This window comes from Geotrypetes seraphini, chromosome 12 (assembly GCF_902459505.1).
Source record: "Geotrypetes seraphini chromosome 12, aGeoSer1.1, whole genome shotgun sequence".
Classification (NCBI taxonomy): Eukaryota; Metazoa; Chordata; class Amphibia; order Gymnophiona; family Dermophiidae; genus Geotrypetes; species Geotrypetes seraphini.
The window spans coordinates 116,636,715-116,650,900 of NC_047095.1; positions in this window are offsets into that span (position 1 = coordinate 116,636,715).

Below are 14,186 nucleotides of genomic sequence, written 5' to 3' on the forward strand. Positions count from 1 at the left end.
TTGCCAGGAATTGAACATTGACTCGCTGTTTGTTAGCCTGGACGCCTCTAAAGCATTCGATAGTGTCAATTGGTCCTGACTATTCCCTTTGGCGTAGTCACATGATTACATTGCTTTCCTGGGAACGGAGAGGAGTCCACGACATTTCTTCCTTGCCCAGACGAGCCTTTCAACGAATTTGGGAGCCTTTTTGGACCACATTGTCTCCGGTGGCCCGTAGCCGCCTTTTGAACTCCTAGCCCCTTGGTATTTGTCATCTTATTTAGTGTATACTTTTTTTTTTTTTTAGCATCGGTGAGAGTGGGTGGGGGGAGGAATGGGTTGTGGGTTGGGTTGGTGGGGTGGGTTTGTCGGTTTATGGTGTGAAATTTTGAGCTACCTTGTTGATCTTTGCCCTTGTTTTGGATTGTTGTATTTTTCCTTGGTGCTGAATAAAATATATTTGACGATAATTATTGCAACACAGCTTTCAGAAAAGCTAAATTAAAAAAAAAATTTGCAGGCAGAGTGTAAATCAATCAGCATGACATCAGGCACCTTCACAATGACATCATCAGTGGGGTAGGTGGGTCCCTGGCTGAGCGGAAGAGGCTGCTCTTAGTTGCTGAGCAGATGAGCAGGTGTTGCTGCATATTTAAAAAGAGACGGATAGTGCCTCCTGAGGGTAACAGAGACATTATTTTGGCTAATCCTCAAGCTCCCGCCGCAAAGGTGGAGGAGGATCACAGCTAGTGCTGCCCGATTCAGGGAAAAAAGCCTATTGAATCGATTTTTCAATTCGATTTTCCTGCCCAATTGGGTGGTTTTTTTTAAGCTTTACAGTTATGGCACACTAATTGCCAAAATTAATGAGCTGTAACTGTAAAATCATGGTAGTCTGATTGCTATAAATTGTGCATGTCATCTCAGGATTCCTATAATCCTTTTAAAAACCAAATCAGATAGGGGCGTGGCTTGGTGGTGCATACGGATGGACGGGTAGAACAGAGGCTCCACATCTACAGATATTTGTATTTAAAATAACTATAGAAACAATTTATTTTTTGTTATAAAAACAAGGGATATATTAGATCCAATGGCATCGGGGAAGCAGAATAAATCTGAAGTCGCGATTTCTAAAACCGGCACCGGCACTGGCAGCGTAAAAAGGTCCAAGCCGGAACCGGCAACGCCATCAAAATGTCCATTACCAAAGGACAGCGCAAATGATATTGATGTAATGAAAGAGCTTCAGATAATAAAAGAGATTGTTTTAAACAACGCAAAGAAACTAAATGATATACAAGAAGAGGTAGCTACTCTAAATAAACAAACTGAAATACTGGAAATAAAAACAACTAAATTGGAAGTTCGACTGGATAGTTTTGAAACGGAAAAAAGACAATTCAAATTAGACAGAGATAAAATCAACATGCTTACAAAAGAGGTGGAAGATTGTCAGAATCGTGTGAGAAGGAATAATTTACAACTTTTAGGATTACCGGAAGGAGTGGAGAAAGGAAATCCAATCTTGTTCTTAGAAAATTTTCTGACGAAAATACTGCCTCTTAAATCCAGGTTCCCTATTGAAATTGAGCGTGCGCACCGTATACCTATGAGAAGGCCGGACAACTTAAAGGGTCCTCGTCCTCTAATTTTTAAGTTGTTGCGCCACCAAGTCTTGGAAATTTTACGCCTGGCTAAGGAAAATTCAAACCTAAGGTGTCAAGATGCAAGAGTGCATATTGTTCCTTATTTCGCCAAAGCAACAGCGGACAAGAGGAAAAAATTCTTGGATATTAGACCAAAGCTGAAAGAAATTGGAGCGAAATATGGTCTCTTATATCCTGCAATTATGAAAGTCACTATTGATAATAAAACTCTCAGTTTTGATGAACCTGACAAACTGGAAAACTATTTGAGTCAAAGAGAGCAGCCGATGACTATTTAATTATTGGTTTAGTTCTTCCAGGAATGGATATTTTGGAACTTTCTTTTATTTTTATTTTTTTGTGGATTTATCGGTTTCATGAAATTTACTACAGTATCGGTTTGACAGTTTGACATTTTGAACTGCAACGTTGAAGGAACTTGGCCATTTTTTATAGAATGTTCTGTATGGCGCCTTATTATTTAAAAAGCACAGAGTGTTTACTTTCCCCTAGTCTCTGTCTTAATAGAATGAGCGAACTATTTACCTGGGGAAAGCTTTAAAAGTTTGATATGACCGGGAATTTCAAATTGTCAGCACTTGTTTATGCAAAATACGTTGATTTTTCAGGAAGAATAAAGAAGATCACAAGGGCTTTCTACCAATGTATATTTCAGCACGGATCTTGGAACTCTGGTTTGTCCTATTTAAGATCGTCTTTCACATCACAAGTTACACAGTATAAGGATTCTGCTTGCTGCATTTCTAATGATATTAAATCCTACAGATTTAATAAGAAACAGGGAGCATGGACTTGAGACTGGCGTCTCCAGACTAATACGTGAAATGTATAGCTCGCCCTCCCACAATGGTCTTTTTTGTCTAATCTCTGCTTGTTTGAGCATGAACGATTTGTGGTTGCAGTGGTGAATGCAGTCTGAATTCTGTTTGGATATATGCTAAACATGGAAAAGAATTTTGATATTCGTGCTACCATTGATGCCGTTGAATCTGGTTTGGATTGTTAGTGCAATTGACAGAGAAGAGAGAGTGTGAATTACAGTCTTGTTTCTCTTTAATTAATATTTAAGATATATTCTTCCCCAGTTAAAGGCGTTGGCCTGGAAAGGGTTATCCATCTAAAGTTCCAAATGTTTGAGATGTTTTTTTCATGAAGGATTTTGATAGTTATTAAAATGCCAAGATACAAAATGTAATCTTATATGAGCACTGCCATACAGGATAACATGAATAATTTTGTATAGTTCAAAGAATATCTGTAGATATTAGGATTGATTAGATTGGATCAAGTTTCAAGTTTATTAACTTTTTAATATACCGACCATCAACAAATATCTGGCCGGTTAACAGTAAAATTTTATAAAGAGAGAAAAAGAAAAAAAAAAAAAAATGTTTAAAAATGATAAGAGTGAACATCAAAGACATTAACTGGACAGACTTGAAAGTGAGGGGAAAAGGGAAAGGAGGGGAAAAGTTACATATTTTGAGAAGAGAAGGAGAAAATGGTTTAATTTAAAGGAAATGGAATTAAGAGATGTTGGGACACTTTATTTGTTTAGATGCAAAATTTCCTTTATATCTGAGCGTATTGCCTTTATTAACATTATTCCTTCAACGGGTTAATTAAAGATATAGGAAATTTTGCAATTTGATAATTACTATCCTCAGAAAGTAAGTTAATGTTTGCATGAATAGGAATGTTGGTTGTTGTCTGGGATATCTTGAGGGTATGATTTAAACTGTTATTTTAATGATTTCCTAAGGATTTTTGAGGTGAATGATAAAAATTTCATAATATTTAGGGGGTTATTTTCTTAATTGAATTAGTATATAACACTAAAGAAGAGTTGATTAATATAATATGCTTCTGAAATATGTTGTATTAATCATATTTCTCGTTTGATGGTCTGGTGACTATCTTCTAAATTTGTCAAATTTTTATTTAATTATATTCATTTACAATTGTGTTTTACTTGGGGTTTGGAATTCTCATGTTTTGCCTGATCTTATATGTGCAGTTCCAAGCTTTTAATGTCATTTTACAGAGTGGGTGGGGGAGGGCTGGGTGGGATTACAATATATGATGTTGGTACTATGAGGCGTATTATACAAACAGAGATATTTGGGAAAGTAGTGTTTATTCATCTAATATTCCATAACTTTTTATTTCAAGATTGGATGAGATATATTATAATATTTTCAGATAATGGAGGTTAAAATCTTTTCACTTAATGTCAATGGCCTCAATAATCCAGTGAAAAGGAAAAAAATGCTAACTTTTTTGAAAAAACAACAGGCAGATATATATTATATTCAGGAGACGCATCTGTCAGCTCTAGAATCTAAGAAACTCGAAGGTGGTTGGGTTAAACATTGTTTTTTTGCCCTTGCAATAGATAAGAAGGCAGGTGTAGCCATTTTAACAAGTAGTAGTTGCTCAGCTTCTTTTCAAATGATAGATTATGATCCCTTAGGAAGGTGAATTAAGGTAGAAATGAGAATGGGGAATAATACCTTGACTTTATTTAATGTCTATGCCCCTAATTCGAACCAAAATGAATATTTTAATAATTTACAACGATTATTACTCCCACTGGCTGCTTCTAATTTAGTAGTAGCTGGAGACTTTAATGCTGTTATGGATCCGTTTATGGATAAAAAGCCAAGCAAAAATATAAAATCATTAGGATTAGATAATTTGGTACAATCTTGTGACTTAAAAGATATATGGCGAATACTTCATTTCAATGATCAGGAATTTTTTTTTTGCTCGCAAGTTCATAAGTCTTTTTCAAGAATTGATTATATTTTGGTTTCAAACTTGGTGCAACAAGTTACACAAGCTTCCATTGATCCAATTATATTATCTGATCATGGAGGGATGTGGATTAAATTTGAGTTTGGAGACAAAGATTGCAGTAGATCAATATGGAGATTTGATAATACTTTGGTTTCAGATTCAGCTTTTCTTGAAGAATTTAAATTAAAGATTTCAGAGTTCTTCCAAATAAATACTTCTGAAGATATTAGTACAGAACTATTGTGGGACGCTTTTAAAGCCACTATGAGAGGTAATATCATTTCATATTCTGCATATTAAAAAAACAATTGGCTAAACAGTTTTTTTATTTGGAAAAAGAAATTAAATTGATGGAATCCAAATTAGTAGATAATTGGCAACAAGATACATTGCAGGCTCTGCTAAAGGCAAAAAGTAAATATAATAAAATTTCTTCAAGATTAGCAAGGAAAGATTTGTTTACATAGCAAACTTTGTATTATGGTAGTTCGAATAAGTCAAGGAGATTACCGGTACTTGCAAATTATCTTAAAGTAAAGAAGAGAAAACCAAAAATAATAGCTATTAAAGATGATAATGGAATTACACATTCTCAGAATAGAAATATTTTAAATCAGTTTCTTAAGTTTTATAAAGATTTGTATTCTTCTGAGTCTTATGCTGATAAAGTGCAAAATGGTTTTGAATTTTAAAATTTTATTGAGGGTCCAAAACTTCCTGATCATATGAAAAAAAAGTTTAGAAGAGCCTATATCATTAAAAGAATTAGAAACAGCATTGAAGTCTCTTAGAATTGGATACGCTCCAGGTGGGGATGGTTTTACAGTGGAATTTTATAAAGTATTTCAAAATGTTTTATTACCCCAATTATTAAATTTATATCATTTTCAACTAAATAAGGGTTGTATTACAGGTACTATGGCAGAATCATTGACTATTGTTTTGCCTAAGCCAAATAAAGATCCCATTTTGGTATCAAATTACAGGCCTATATCTTTAATTAATGTAATGGAAAATTATTAGCTAAAATATTGGCAGTAAGATTGGCTAAAGCTCTCCCTTTCATAATTGATGTACATCAAACTGGGTTCCTTGTGAACCAAACTATAACGATGGCAGTGCATGTGGAATCGGCATAAGAAAGGGGATTACCTTGATAAAGCCTTATATGGCGAAACATAGCCTATGTCGGTGAAGAACCCCTGCTATGCTCTGATAATGAGATGAGTATTGTCTCTTAATTTATTTTGAAAACTAAATAAAAATAAATTAATTAATAAGATTTGATTAAAAAATCTGACCGATGAAGACTTTAGTGCAAGTTATACTGTGAATGAAACCTTTCTCACAGTTTGTACTGCTGAGGTCATAAACGAATATACTAACTCTGATTGAGGCTTAGTTTTTGATGCTTCTTAGATTTTTTGGCCTTATAAAGATATATACTATTGCCCAATATATTTGTGTTCCTTGTGAACAGACATTCTTCTAGTAATACAAGATAGGCTTTTCACACACTAAATTTAACTAAAAAACATGAATGAACCGGCTTTTGCTGTATCTTTAGAGCGGAAAAGGCATTTGATAGAGTAGAAAGGACATTCATGTACCAGGCAATGGATTGGTTTGGTATAGGTTCAGGTTTTATTCAAATGATTCAAACTTTGTATAGCTCCCCTATGGCAAGATTATATATTAATAGAAACAAACTAGCATACCACTACAACCAAAAAGTGCATCACACTACACCGGCCTCAGAACTGGAGCCTACACATAATACTTTTATCACAAACTTGAGTGATCAGCGTAGCAGCTTTGCTCCTTGCTCCAATCATTGACCGCCTGGACCTAATCCTATACTCGTATAAACTTTAATAACTTAATTCTTTAATATTACTTATAGAAAAAAAAATTTTTATATCTTTTTTATATCATTTTAAAATACGCCTCCATATCTTTGCAATTTTATCCACATTGTATTAATATGCGTATATGCACTTCTCCAGGATTTGAAAAAATTGACAAGTTACTTATCTTAAACAGCGCTTGTCTCTGGATGTACTTTTCAAGCAGTGCTCATGTATTGCAAATGCCGACGCGGCCAGCGTTTCGCAGACTCACTGCTTGTCCGCTGCTTCAGGGCCAGCACTGTGGCATCCAATTCTATAAATTAAAAAACTACATTAGCTTCTTCTATAGTTAAAAGCAATATAATCACACACAGTGTTACTTACATCACTCAATTCCACCGTCAAATTTTTCAAACCAAACTAAAATGGCGACAGTGACTAGTATTTATACAGATACATCACATGACATAACAACGTCAAAGCATCGTAACTTAGCTCCTCCCACCTAATCATTCAAAGAAGTTCTAAAGGGAACAATCCGTTTCTGTCAATAAAAGTGTTGCCACTCCATGTTTTTATTTAAACCCCTAGGGCTCAACGTATCCAACCTATGAATCCAGCGCTGCTCACGTTGGGCCAAGAAGCGCCTAAAGTCACCCCCTCGCACCCCCCGGTGACATAACTTCAATAATCACCACCTTCAAAGATGTAAATTGGTGGTTGAAATCCACACAATGCTTTGCTAAGGGGGCCCCTAAATTCAGGTTTTTAATGTTGCTTTTATGTTCAGTAAGGCGAGTGTTCAATTTCCTAGAGGTCTGTCCTACATAGAGTTTATCACAGGGGCATTGTATTATATAAATTACCCCGGACGTTTTGCAATCAGAATCATGGTTCAAAATATACTGCTTCCCATCACGAGGATTACAAAACATCACAGTACAAAGCATAACTGTACACATTTGGCATGACCCGCATTTCTGATGTCCCAGGTACACTACATCCTCTGTAGGGTTAACAGTAGGCAAAATTGAGGGGCATAAAATCCAGAGAAAACCAAAAAAAAAAACTCTGTGGAGTGACGATGTTCCTAAATGGACTTAATCTTAAAGTGTCAAAGTTCCAAAGGTACACTGGAATCATCCACATAAAATAATTTCATCTACATAAAAGCCTTAAAGGACCTAGTCCGCTAGGGATACAGGACCCAACATGGTCCGCGTTTCGACAAAAAGTCTTCTTCAGGGTTCCCTGGGGGTCCTATAAAGGTGAATACGTGTCTCACTTCCGGCTCACCACACAATTGTTTTCCACGTATTCACCTTTATAGGACCCCCAGGGACCCCTGAAGAAGACTTTGTTGAAACACCCAGTTTTATTATTGGCGCTTGGGCGTTTTTGAGAAATGTTCGTCCAAGTGCCGACTTAGGCTGGTTTATGGACATTTTTCTCTTTCGATTATGAGCCCCTTAGCTTTTAAAAGAGCCTGTAAAGTAATTTGTTCCTATTTTTTCAATCAATTTTGATTCCAAGACCTTAATTTGTCCTCTCATGGTTGCCTTAAAAGCATCCCATAAGGCAGGGGTGTCCAATGTCGGTCCTCGAGGGCCGCAATCCAGTCGGGTTTTCAGGATTTCCCCAATGAATATGTATGAGATCTATGTGCACGCACTGCTTTCAATGCATATTCATTGGGGAAATCCTGAAAACCCGACTGGATTGCGGCCCTCGAGGACCGACATTGGACACCCCTGTCATAAGGTTTCCGTAGAGATTTCTTCTGCGGTATTAATTTGGAAATATTAATTCATTTTTACTTGAAATTCTTCAAGAAAGTTTGGATCCGCAAGCAATGTATTATCAAATCTCCATACAGGTCTACTATTATCCTGTTCAGCAATTTTTAATTCAGTGATCAGACAAAATGATTGGATCTGTTACATGCTGAACTAATTTATTCGAAACAAAAATATAATCTATTCTTGAAAAGGATTTGTGAACATGGGAATAAAAAGAAAATTCCCACTCATTAAAATGAAGTATCCGCCATATATCTTTCAAATCACAAGATTGTACAAAATTATCTAATCCTAATGATTTCATAATCTTACTAGGTTTTTTATCCATCAATGGATCCATAACAGCGTTAAAATCCTCTGCCACTACTAAATTAGAAGCAGCCAGTGGTAGTATCAACTGCTGTAGGTACACTGAAATCATCCACATAAAATAATTTGATTTGAATTAGGGACATATACATTAAAAAGCGCCAGCGTAATATTTCCCAGGCTCCTGTCCACATGTAACCATCTTCCTAAGGAATCTGCAGCAATCAGTTTAAATATAGCTGTACATTTCTTATTCACCAGAATAGCTACCCTAGCCTTTTTCCCCACAGCAGGGGCAAAAAAAACAATGCTTTACCCAACCCCCTTCCAATTTCTTTTTTTATTTAATTGGATGATTGAGGCCATTAACATTTAATGAAAAAAATTTTTTAATCCATTATAATATTGTAATAAAAAGGAACCACAAGAGATACCACATACCAGCCAATAACTCAGTAAATGTATATTTCCCCTGCACAACCATACCCTAATTTTTTTTAAAAAACCCTCCCCTCTCCCTCCCCCTCTCCCCAGATAAAATTACTGCCTTGAAGCATGCATAGGATTAGTAATCACAATACCCCCTCCCCCAGGCCTCTTTACCTCTTCCTTCCCCAATCAAATTTTTCAAAGAAATAAACCCATAATTTAATTTAACAGTGTGAATAATTCCCTCACTACCAACATAATTGAGAATAAAACAATCCCCTATCCATTTTAAGAAACTTTTCCAAAAACTTTTATCTACATTCTCACCACATTAAGTAAAATATTAAATATTTCTTTACTAACCTCCAAATATCCTTAATAAAATCAATAGAAAACTCCCTTTACCCATTAAATTCATCTTATCACCATTTCTATATACCCCCTTTCCTTTTTACCATCCATGAATATTTCCCATAGAATACATCCATAAAATTTCATAAATTTGACTATCATTAATTAATAATTCTCTTAAGTAACATGTCCTAGGAACAGCCTATCTAAAAATTCATCTCAGCCCTAAATTAGCATCCAATAAGTAATAAATACCATCAATAGTTACTTACTACCATTAAAATCATTTTTATAGCAGAACATCAAATTTTATCATACAGATTATCCTCACTAATACTTTATTTAAAAAATCTGAAATTAATCACCCCTGAATAACAATTTATATACTTTCTTCTTTATCCCCTTCCCTTTTTTAACTTTTTTTTTTTAACTGTTATCCAAAACTTCTAATATAATTTCATCCTCATATATGTTTATGGAATTAAAAACCCCACATCAATACATTTGATAATAACTCCATACTCTCTGACTTCCCAAATCATTATCCACTGAGAAAAAAACAATAAAAACCTGTCTATGAACAGCATAACAGACAAACCATACCCAAAAACAACTAATATATCTATAAAGATGAATTCCCTCCCATTGAGCCCAACAAAAATCTTTGTAAAATCTTCTGGAATCATAACAGAAAATTCTTGTCAAGAACCCTTTTTTTTCCAGCAACTGCATCTGTATTGTCTAAAGATTTGATGATATGTTCTCCTTTTCCATCTTCATCAGCATAAATATAAGTTTTCTTAAGAGAAATTCTCCAAGAATAACATAATGGCAATAATTGTTCCTCGTCTTGTAAATTTTCAATTTCATCAAATTTCAAACCACAGGATCTAAAACTTCCTGTTGTGTAATGACCAGTTCAGAATTAAGATCCTTGCATTTTTCCATCCTAAAGTATTGAAGTAAATACTTGAATAAATATTTGTAAATGACCAATAATATTCATATTCCACAAGTGTTTAATTCATTAAATATTTTCTTCTTTCCTATCAGACAAACAAAATCCTTCTTTTCCTCCAATTAATAGAGCCAGATTCCGTATTATTATTATGTCAAGGTTTCTGAAACTCTTATCAATTTTAAGTAGACATTGGCTCAGTCTTTGACAAGAAATCCTTTAGTTTCTCAGGATCCTCAAAATGTAATGTCTTATTTCCACTTGTAACTCTCATCGTTGCTGTATAGTATAAGCCACATGTGAATTATTTTTCTCTCATTTGTGGCCTTAACATAAGGAACTGCTTTCATGTGTTCACCATCGACTTTGCGAAATCCAGCACCAACAACAGCTTAGAACCCTTGTAGTTCAAATTTCTATTGGCTTTAGCCAATTTTAGCATCTCTAGAGCCTGCTGGAAGCGTAGTAACCTAAAAATTAATTGGCTTGGGCTCACTTGGTTTGCTGACCTCCTTGTTGGAATCCTGTGAGCACATTCTATTTCCAATGGGTTTTTGAATTTAACTGTAGTAATTTAGGCAACAGATTTTCTAAAACCTAGATAGTATCTCCCCCCTTCCAAGCCTTCCGCCAAACCAATAATTTTCACGTTCTTTCTCCTTCCCCTGTTCTCATAATCCTCAAGTTGTTTCTTCATTTCTAGAATAGTTTGTCTGTCCTTTTTACACTGCTGCATATTAAGTTCCACCTGCTCCACTCTAGTCTCCAACTGTGAAATTCTCTGGTTTGCAATCTCCATTTGTTTGGTTAAATTCACTACTTCTTCTTTTACCTCCATAATTCTGCTTGCATTTTCCTGAAGCATTTGTTTATGCTTAGTAATTCCGCCATTACATCCGTCTTGTCAGACATTTCCATGGCATCTGTAGGGAGAGGCACTTTTCGATGACGTCAGCTGGTCGTCTTTTACACATTTTGCCATCCCTCCTACTGTGAATGCTATTTCCAACTTCATTTGACGCGTGGTAGCCATATTACTTTACTTCTTCCACTAATTACAGGGAAGAAAAAGCTCCGTATAACTTAACAAATTTCATGCCTGTTGCCTGGGTTAGAGGAGCTCTGCGGTTACACCTTCATCTTGTGCGCTGCCAAGCCACACCCCTTTTTATGCTAGTTTTAAAATGACTAAAGATTTAAAAAAAGAAAGAAAGAAGCCACACTGGAGAAAAAAACTCTTCATTCCTTCTTGTTAACTGTCTTATGTCTTTGTAGTAAGTTTGTATATGTCTCTGTCCTAATTTTTGTATTCCCCCTTTTTTTACTATTGTATTTTCGCCTAGAATTCAGGATAGGCGAGTAATCAAACCTTAAATAAACTATAAAGGTGAGGGAAGCTTATGTTTTGAAGGAGACACCTTTGAGCCTCTTCTCAGGGTATCCGTCTTGCCCCCTAGCACTACCAATGTTAGGGGGCATTTGTAAATGTAGGTAAGAGAGAATATCACCCGCTGAGGGCAGCAGAGACATCACTATGGCTAATCTTCAAGTTCTCATCATAGGGGTGGAGGAGGGTCATGGCAGTCCTCAGGGAGTGAGGGGGGCCATCAGAGCCACAGTGAACAGGACTGGACGGCAGCAGGTATGGGCCTGGAGGAGATTGGACTGGTGGACATTCACGAGGGTGTGGAAAGAGCCAGCAGGTAAGAAAGAGATTCTAGTTCTTGAAGTTTTATAAAATAAACCATGAGATTCTTAGAATGTACTCATGATCTTCTCACAGAAGAAAGTCTGTAACACCTCGTCCCCCACTTATGCCCACTCCTCCTTTAGGCCATCATGGAGGAAGAGTAAAAGATGAAGGGCCCGGAGATGAGGGAAGCTAACGTTTTGAAGGAGACACCTTTGAGCCTGTTCTCAGGGTCTTTTTCTATGACCTGCCCCCTAGCACTATGGCACAGCACTGCAGCAGTGAGATGAAAACTCTCAAGCTTCTTGCAGAGAACAATGGCGCTACCTGCTACTGCCTCTGGCACAGGAGGAGCCCAGAAAGATTTCAGCAGGAAAGGAGACTTGAATGATGAGGATGATGAGAATGAGTTCTTTGATGCCCTTTGAAATCCATCACCATGCCTGAGAGTTCTGGATACAAATACACAGGCAGCAATCTTAGTGGTGCCAGCACAGACATCATTCTGGATGTGCAGTATCGACTACTTCCAGAAGACACGAAAAAGCAAATGAGAACACGGTTCCCCTACAAACCCAATTATAATCTGAATCTCTGGAATAATATGAAAAACTACATTGGCAAAGAGCTGTCCTTGATTCCCATGCCAGTGAACTTCTTCTTATTCAGGTGCCATCGACTCGTGCCCAAAGAATGTTACAGAGATACAGGGGAAGAAATTGGTTTTGTGCTAGTCTGTGATTTATAAATCTGTCTGTCATGAGTTTTGTTTGTCTAATTTTGGGAACCTCTACAGTTCCCTCTGTATATTGTCTAGTATGTCTCTCAAATACATCCCTTGCCAGCAGCGACACCCCTGATTTTGTTAAAAATTGGAAAGATGTTGCCCTGTGAAATCTTCCTCATCTTTGAGGGTGGCTTTGAGTGGGACTGTGTCATACTGCACTCTATTGGTCTAGGTTAGGATTATCTAACCTAGAGTCTGTGGTCCAGAGCTCGTCCCACCAAGTGCCTCTATATGGCCCTTGGAAGCTCAGCAATTTTTGTCCAAACAGCAGCATTCCTGTTTCCCTCTCCACAATTTGGCTTTCTGCAAGCTTAAGTCATGTGGTACTTCTATGAAGGCTGAAATTCACTCATATTATGAGCCTTCCCCTTGTTCTTATCGTTCGCCTTTACCGCACTCTCTATTACATACAGATCAACATACTCCAGAAATGCCTCCTGGATCGACTCCTTAATTTGAGAGAGCTTCTCTGCAGGAGGATAGGTCTTACCCTCAGTTTCTATCCAAATTGGCTCGTACTTTACAGCTTGCAGCTATGTCTAAACCAGATCCTAGAGAGAGAACACTCAAAGTTTTGAAATATCTTAATATTCTAAAAGAGATTGTGTCCTTACCAATCCATGAGGTGTTAATTGGATATTCAGAAGTCCATATGGGTTACTCCATTTTCGTTCAGAGTCACGAAAAGGAGCTTAGAACAAAAATACAAAGTACAAGATATTATGGGATACGGGAAGCCGGAGTTGCCTCATCACTCCTTAGTGGTAAGCCATGAGAAAGGCAAAAAGAAATAATGAATTCTCAAATACGCCACCAGTGCATGATATGAGGACAATGGATGCTACGGGAAAGCGTATATTTCAAAATTCAGTGCTATCGGTACGGATCGCCACTCGCCAGTTTTTCTATACACAGTACTTATATTCAGCAATGGAGGATTTGCGAAAACAGGTTGATACTCTACCATCAGCATCTAGAAACCCGTCTGACAGGATTTTATCTGACTTTAAGGAATGCTCCAAGAATTTGATTTGGGCAGCCAAAGACTCTTACGATACTACCATGAGAGGGGCTGCTCTTAGTTGCTGAGCAGATTTATGCAAAGCTAGATTGGCAGGTGTTGCTGCATATTTAGAAAGAGATGGATAGTGCCTCCTGAGGGCAACAGAGACAACACTGTGGCTCATCCTCAAGCTCCCGCCGCAGGGGTGGAGGAGGGTCACGGCAGTTCCTCAGGGAGTGAGCACCACTATCAGAGACACAGTGAACAGGACTGGATGGCAGTGGACGTGGGCCTAGAGGAGCTGGACTGGTGGACATTCACGAAGGTGTGGAAAGAGCCAGCAGGTAAGAAAGAGATTCTAGTTCTTGAAGTTTATAAAATAAACCATATGAGACATTTAGAATGTACTGATGGTCTTCTCACAGAAAAAGGCCTGTAACACCTCATCTCAACTCCTCCTTTAGACCAACATGGAGGAAGAGTAAAATAAAAAGACATGAAAGAATCCACACTGGAGAAAAACCTCCTCCTTCACTTTTGTTAACTGTCTATTTCCCTA